The sequence below is a fragment of the Arachis duranensis genome, chromosome 6 (genome assembly GCF_000817695.3).
Source record: "Arachis duranensis cultivar V14167 chromosome 6, aradu.V14167.gnm2.J7QH, whole genome shotgun sequence".
Taxonomy (NCBI): domain Eukaryota; kingdom Viridiplantae; phylum Streptophyta; class Magnoliopsida; order Fabales; family Fabaceae; genus Arachis; species Arachis duranensis.
Window position 1 is genome coordinate 94542711 of NC_029777.3, and position 8479 is coordinate 94551189.

Sequence of the window (8479 nt, forward strand, 5' to 3'; positions counted from 1 at the left end):
AAGGTAACTTAGGACCTCTTGAGTTACTAATGTCTAAGTGATTGATGATTGGGAGCCATTGACTCTAGTTCTCACTAATTGAATTAGTGGAGAGTTAGGACTTATGGACTAGGATTGATATAGCTCATTTGACTTTCCTTTACTACTAGTTAGAGGATGATTTAATGAGATTAATCCTTGCCAATTCTCATATTGTGGTTAGTAATTAGGATAGACACTACAAAAAAAGAGGTTAAAATGACATTTATATTATGTCAGCTTTCAAGAACCGCCATAATATTTTGATATTCTGGCGTTTTCTACTGCCGCCGTAATTATTTTTTGAATTTGTGGCGGTTTTTGTAATTATGGCGGTTTTGAACCGCAGTTATGACGTGGTTTAAAAGCAAAATTAGTAATCCTACATTTCAGAAACCCTTGGTTGAAACTTGAAAGTCGAATCACAACACGCGTGCCGCTGTTGCTCCTGGCCTGTGCAACGATCTCCGATCTTCTTGCGTTCTCCGACGATCTTCTCCGGTGACATCTCATCCGGCGTCGATCTCCTTCGGCGACATCTCTTACAGCGGCGATCTCCTCCGGTGACGTCTCCTCCAGCTTCCTCTCCTTATCGACCTCTGTGTCTTCTCCACTAAAATCGTCAACACCTTCCTTTCCTTCCTCTGCGACGATCTAGGTCAGCTTCCTTTCCTACCTTTCCTTTCCTTTAATTTCCTTCCTCTGTGATAAGTCTCTCTTTTAAGGCTGTTTGCGAGGATTCATCGCGAGTGGAGAAGTCGGTTCCGCCATTTGCGCAGCAAGATCAACAGCAATTTGTGTTCCGCTGCTCTGCTGCCGCTGATGTTCCTCAATTTCTCTGCTCGGTGCCTTTGCCGCTGTCCCTCACTCTTCCAAAGGTCTCATTTATGTTTCGTTTTTGTTAGGAATTTTATTTTTTGTTTCTGATATTATTTTCTTCTTAGTTTTTGAATTTATTTCTGTCGACAGTGATTGATTTATTGATTTTTTTTAGTATAAGGTCTCATTTCTGTTGCTGTTGGTGTTTGAATTTTGTTTTGGCTGTTAGTTTCCTCTTAGGTCTGGTATTTCTCTTAGATCTATATAAGACCTTAAGGTTTTCATCCATTTGTAACATTAAAGTGTTAGGATTCTTGATGGTAACTTACGTATAACTTAATGAATAATAAACTAAACTAGGTTGATGAATGTAAACTTACTGAAATTTGAAGTTGTAGAACAGCTTAGCAGGTAAGCAGAAAATGCTGAACAAGGTTAAATGCAAACTTTAAAATATACATATCATATACATGTTGATTTAGCCGCTACATGTAGGAAAAGGGTTGTAACTTGTTCTTGATTTAATTCTAGGTTTCAACTAATGTTTGCATTGTATAGTACATCAAAAGAAAAGACAGATTCAATTATAAGGTTAGTGAAATTTAATTGAGCTAATTTGATAATTATAATTATAATTACCTGTTGTGTCAATTGCTTATCTGGATTTCAGATCAAAGGGGTTATCAAAGTTGGAGAAGCAAATGGCAGGTAACTGCTACCTCTGATAATTTGGCTCTATAAGTTGGAAAGCTTTGTTCTGCACTCCTTAGCCACTATCAATACCAAAAAAGAAAGCTAGTTAGCCACTGTGTAGTTTCCTGCAATTCACTATTTCAGCATCAAAGGTCTAAATCAAGTTAATCAACCATGTGAGATTCATTCCCCTTTTTAGACACTCCTTGTTGTAGAAACACTTCAGCAATAGAGTAGTCAAATGAGAGTGACCATCCATTTCTTCCCATTCAAGTAACAAAATCTTACATGTGCATAAAAGAAAAAGTAATATGTTTGAGACTTTCCTGTTATTTTCACTAAAGTGAGAAAAAGTGAAGAATGGTTTGCAACTGAATATTATATCTGAAACTAAAGAATGAAGAATGGATAAGGTGAAAGCTTTACCTAGTGGGAATGTTGGAGCCAGTCTTGGAAGCCGTGGATGTTAACAGCAAAGCACAAGTGACTGTATTGCTTGGTTGGACTTCACACAACAAGGAAAGGGATGAAATGAAACAGGCAAAGGTGGAGAAATGGACGAGATGAAAGAATAAAAATGGAGAGAGAATTTGTAACCAATTAAACAATGGTAAAGGTTTCAATTCGCTGACAATCATAAAAGCATCAATTGTGCTTCTTTGCACAAGTTCTTATTATGATTGTAGTTATGATTTTGTGCTGAGTTTTAAAATGCACAACCTTCCTGCTTATGATTAGCCAAAGGCTCGGCCTGTGCTTTCTGGTAATGCATTGAGATCTATTTAGTTATTATAATCGAGCTTGACTTTTATGTCTTAAAGAAAAGTGTAATTTTTTTTAATATATTTTTATATTAGCTAATTGTCTCTCTCTTTTTGGACAACAATGTATGAAAAGCTTTTCACTTTTGAGGGTGAAATTGGTGGTGGCAGGTTATTTCTTTCTTTGGTCTTGCCAAACCTACTTTATATAATTAGATACAATTTTTCTAATAAACTTAGATAATGGTCCTAAATTGCTCTGATAACAAAGCTAACTTCTGTTGTTATAATATTATCTGTCTCACTGTTTTTAGTGACTTTAGGGGCTTATGTTTTTAGATCTTTGATACTTGTGTTTGAAAATTTGAGGATATATGCATAATCATATTGTTCCTGCAGATCAAATCCTTTGATTTCTTTCACTGGCCACTATGTTATTAATTAACTGTTTTATTTATGAGAAAAATGTTATTAATTACATTTTTTTCTTCTGTAAATTCAATTTTTCTTTAGGGGAGAAGGTGGAGTGATAGACTTCACCAAGCAGTTGAAGCAAAGGAAGGGCTACCAATTCAAAATGAAACAGTTACACTGGCTTCCCTTAGTTATCAGAATTTCTTTCTGCAGGTTGGAAATGTTTCATCTTCAAAAATCAGGAATTCATTTACCTAAGAAACTACCTTGACACTTTTTAATTTGTGTTTTTGTAGTTTCCTAAGCTTTGTGGTATGATTGGTACAGCAGCAACAGAAAGCACAGAATTTGAGAGCATTTACAAGCTTAAAGTTACAATCGTTCCAACAAATAAACCTATGATAAGAAAGGTTTAAATCTTGCTTGTCAATCATAGACCACTATCATGGTTTTTGCAATGTGAAACATGGAGTATTGGCTTTTACTTATCAGAGTTTCGCAAGATGAAGTAGTTGTCAAGATACTGTTTTTTATATATTAAAATACCATAAAATATTTTTGCCTTTCCTAAGACTTGAATTCAAGACCATTGGATAAGAAACCAATGTACTTACCCTCCCATGTACTGCCATTCTTCTCTTCATGTTAGCAATATATTTCTTCTCTAATGAGCCTTTATTTTCTTCTCAGGATGAATCTAATGTAGTTTTTAGGGCAACTAGTGGGAAATGGCGAGCAGTTGTAGTAGAAATCTCTAGAATGCATAAAACTGGTCGTCCAGTACTTGTTGCCACCACAAGTGTGGAGCAGAGCGATTCTTTGTTAGAGCAATTGAAAGAAGCTGGAATTCCATATGAGGTAAAGTCTTTTTCATTTTAATGGGGATCTTGGAAGATGTGAGCGCACATTATTTTCTTAATCTTACCTGTGTTGAATGTCTTTAATAGAGAAGGGTAGTGTATTCTTTGCCCAAGACCGGATGCTGCTATTAATAATTGTTCTTCTAATCCGATAGTTTTTTGGATATAATATAATGAACCCTGTCCCTGTATTGTTTAAGGTTCTTAATGCAAAACCAGAAAATGTTGAGAGATAAGCAGAGATTGTAGCTCAGAGTGGTCGGCTTGGGGCCGTGACAATTGCTAGGCATGTGCATTTTAATTTATGGTAACCGTGTACTTTTTCCTTGCATTTTCCACTTCACGTTTTCATGCCTCAAATCCTATGGCTTTTACGGACAGCAACTTTAGCGACTTCTCGAGTTGTTTTCCCTGATTCTGCACAGCCTGAGCAGCATTGATCACCGATTGCTTGGATTCTCTCATGTTGGACAGCTTATGTCTCCTTAAGCTGTGTCTCCTTCTCAAACACATTATGCAACCATAAAACAAGAGCCAAACAATACATCTATAAATATATATTCCTTATTCAACATCCATCATCTAGATTGTGAGTTTGTAAAATTTCCTACAGATCCAAGAACATTGCATGTAATAATTGAATTTTGGTATCTTAATTGATGAATACCTCTGAAGATCTTCTCTTGATAGAAAATCTGTCCTTGTGGAAGGCTACTTCTCCAAACAAACTAACAGCAGCTTTGACGGATTAGAACGGAGCCGTTGTGTCAATCTCTCCCACCTCTCCTCTTGGAGAAGCTGCCTTCCTTGTGTATCCGTGCATTTTCTTTGATCCTTCTTGGGATGATACAAGGCAGATGCCACTCACTACTTGGGTAAGTTAATTAATCAATCATTGAATTTTAATGCATTAAACCAATTTATTAATATATGTTTATGTTTTAATTTTCATTAGGTAATCCAAGAAACGTTGAGAAGTGCAAGCATACAAGTATTTGAACTGTTAGTTCTTTTCTAGTATCTCTACTGATATTGAAATTGGACAATGAATTGTTAATTCCTCATTTGGTGACTAGTTATTTTAAAGCAAGTGATAGAGGTAAAAAGGCATAATCATTATGCCTGGTGTCCATGCTGGATGAGAGCTTTAGATCATTCTATAAAAATCAAACTATATAATCTTCCTCACACTTTGCTTCAATTCACCACCTTCACTTCAATTCTAATACACATATATTCCTTTGCAACTTCAATCTTTCTTATTAGCCTCTCTACTTAATTAGAGATCACAAGTTTCATTATCATTTCTCAATCAACAATGAAGGTTAGTTAGAAGCTTATCCTACATTAAATAAACTATATATGAGTATTTAGTTTATTATTAATTATTTCGTTTCATGTATGATATGTTAATATTAGTCCTAATAAAATCTTTTATTGATTTGTGTTAACAGAAAGTTGTGTTGAAGTTGGATTTACACAATGACAAAACCAAGCAAAAAGCTATGAAAACTGTCTCTGACATTTCAGATACTTAAAATAATTCTACCATCGCATCTCTTATTTTATTCAACACATTAATAAATAACATTTAATTAATTTGTAGTAATTATTTATTTGTTTATTTTTATTTTATTTTTGCAGGGGTTGAATCAGTATCTGTGGACATGAAGGAGAAGAAAATGAGTTTAATTGGTGAAAACAACACTTATTAGATGATTTAAATACATTATTAGATATTAACATAGTTTAGGAAACTAGATGGTAGATTTGACTAATTAGTTTTTATTGCAATATTTGTATTTTAGTAAGTTTAGTAAGACAAGGTTTTGTATAAGAGTTATTACTTTTGATTTTTAATAATAAAAAATTATATATTATATTAATATTTTATTTGAATTATATAATATTTCATTTATAGATTATGATTTTTTGCTATTGTGAAATTTTAATCACAAAATTATTTAATTAACGCGATAAATATGATGGTAAAAATTATTTTTTTAAACGATAAAAAATGTCACTGTCAAGGTAAAACGGCGGTTCAAAAATGCCATTTTAACCTACAAAAATACTACTATCAGGATAAAAATGGCGGTTCAAAAATGTCGTTTTAACCAACCAAAACGCCACTCGTTTTAACCTATCCAAAAACGTCATTTTAACCTTGGAAATAACGGCGATTTGAACCGCCGTTTTAACTAACCAAAATGCCACTATGTCAGGGTAATAATGGCGGTTCAAACCGCCGTTTTAACCTATCCGAAAACCGCCATTTTAATCATGGAAATAATGGCGGTTTGAACCGCCATTTTAACCTATTCAAAAACCGCCGTTTTAACCCAGGGAATTGTGGCGGTTTTCAGAAAACCGCCGTAATAACCAGAATGGCGCCCAGAATTACGTCGTTTTACAAAACCGCCATTCTTGGTAATAATGGCGGTTCAAACCGCCGTAAATACCCAAAAAAACTGCCATTTTAACCAGATTTTTTTGTAGTGAGAGATCCTTGACCACCAACCCTTGCCAAGACCTTTTTAGCCATTAGTTTACTTTCTTGCCATTTATCTTTCATGTTTCTTATCAAAACCCCAAAAAATAACTCATAACCAATAACAAGACACTTTATTGTAATTCCTAGGGAGAACGACCCGAGGTTTAAATACTTCGGTTTATAGATTTTAGGGGTTTGTACTTGTGACAAACAAATTTTTGTATGAAAGGATTATTGTTGGTTTAGAAACTATACTTGCAACGAGAATTCATTTGTGAAATTCTATACCATCAAAAATCTAATCATCAAAATGGCGCCATTGCCGGGGATTGCAATGGTGTTATGTTATTGGTTATTGTATATATGTAAATATTGTGAATATGTTTGCTTTTTGCTTCTTTGTTAGTTTTTAGTTTGTTCTCTTTATTTGTTACTATTTTTTGTTTTTGCCCTCTCTTACTATCATGAATTCTCACCTTGGCTATGAGTGTGATTACAACTATGTTGTAGGTGATGAAAACTTCAATGAAAATGTGTGTCAAGAATGGGGTAACCAAAGGTGGGAGGAGTCATATGCATATGATCAATCTTCATGGCAACAACCTCCACCAATGCACTATGAAGAAGAGCCATTTTTTGATGCATATCAATCCAATGGCTATGGTGAATCTCCTTGTGACTTTCAAGAGCCACCACCATATGCTTATGAACCCCCTCCTCAACATGGCCCCCAACCACACTCACAAGCCTCTTTTCACCAACCACCTTCATATGATCCTAATCCATATCCACCATTCCAACAACCATATGAGCCATATGAACCACACATAGAGCCACCACCATCCCAACATCACCACTTTCAAGAGCCACCCCTTCCATATTATTACCAAGGTGAACCACCTCCAACATATGAAAATTTCCAACCACAAGATGAATACTACTTTCCACCACAACCTCCCATGGAAGAATACTTATATCCTTCAATCCAAGAGCCCTATGATCCTACTCATGACATCCAAGAGGAACAAGAGTCAAGGGATTATCTCAAGGAAGCATTGGATCAATTTCAAGCAACCATGGAGTGTGTTGTGCAACAAGTGGAAATAGTGGAGAATATTGAACCACCACAACTCTACCAAAAAGAACCACCTTCCTATTATGAACCCTTTTCCCAAAATGAGGAACCCTTCCACCCACCCCAACCTCTAATAGATGAAATCCTTGGTGTTCTTGTTCAAGGGCAAGAAGAGATGAAAAAGGAGGTGCAAAATTTCATGGCCGCCTTGGATGCGGTAACAAATCAAATAGCCTCCCAATGCTTGAACACTCAAGGAACTCCCATGGCTACATGTGGAGAATCAAATGAAAAACATAGCATGAAGGAGAGATTGGAAACTCCGGTGGGAAATGAAGGAAGTTGCTTTGTATTGAAACAATTGGAGGAAGCTTTAATTGTTGAGAACAATTGAAGGAACCTATGATTGTTGAAGAAGAGGAAGAAGTAGTTGAGGGTTTAAGAGATGCAGAACCTCCATGGGAACCTAAAGTTATAGAAAACTCCTCCAAGAAGATTGAAGTTAACGTTGGGGAGGAACGTGCACAACCTCCAAGGCATATCCCATATAAAGACTTGGAAGGAATAGAGCAAGAATTGAGTTTCCTTGGTGATGAAGATCAAGCATCAAGTCTTAGTGGTGAAGAATCCTTTGAGCATGAAGAACCTTCTCCCGTTGGATTTGAAAGCGTTGAGGAGGTAAATTTTTCTCACCCTCCCTATTATGATTTGAGTAAGGGAAAAGATTTTGATAAAATTGTTAAACAAAGGATTGAGATTAAGAGATCTTGTGAAGAGGTGGAAGTCCCTAGAAATAGAAGAATGAGGGTTGGTTATGCTTTGTCAAGATCTTTGGAAACATCTTTGCCTAGGTTGCCATCTACACCTTCATTTGAGTGGGTGAAATTCATTTCTATTAGCTTTATTATCCCACTTGAATATGGTTTGCTTGAAACGGATGGCCAACTTAGGAAAGTTTGCGGGATGAAGCATAAGTGGAAAAAGTTTTGTGGTGGGCGTTGCAAATCAAGGCTCATTATGGTTGATGCATCAAACATGAGATATAAAGGTTGGAGTAGTGCTCAAATAGATGGGTCTAGGAGGATTGTTGGGCACTTCATAGAGAATTCATCTTGTTCACCACCCGGATGGACTAATAATGATGATCAACCTCAAGACGGGTGTGAAAACAAAGTGTGGGATCCCGGATTACAAGAAGAGAACCAACTTTGGGAGCCTCAAGCTTGTGAAAAACTCCATCAAGACTTGGCTCAATCCATGAAGAATCTTGGGGCACAATGGAGAACCAAGCAGTGGTGGGAGTTCCAAGATGAATACAAGCACAAGCCACCTTGATAAGAAGCTC

General features: G+C 36.0%; 1 non-coding gene across 6 annotated transcripts; it reads left to right on the forward strand.

Annotated features, from left to right (window-relative positions):
- Positions 1-428: 428 nt before the first annotated feature.
- LOC107494686 (uncharacterized) lies at positions 429-5399 on the forward strand. 6 transcript variants are annotated; one of them, XR_008010325.1, is made up of 9 exons: positions 429-676; positions 744-896; positions 1369-1428; positions 1508-2918; positions 3002-3115; positions 3396-4440; positions 4521-4567; positions 5020-5079; positions 5210-5399. It is a non-coding gene; the product is annotated as an uncharacterized LOC107494686 (transcript). The 6 variants fall into 6 exon arrangements; XR_008010321.1 differs by having other exon boundaries at positions 3396-3563; positions 3766-4440; positions 4521-4889; positions 5020-5399; XR_008010322.1 differs by having other exon boundaries at positions 4521-5079.
- The last annotated feature ends 3080 nt before the right edge of the window (positions 5400-8479 follow it).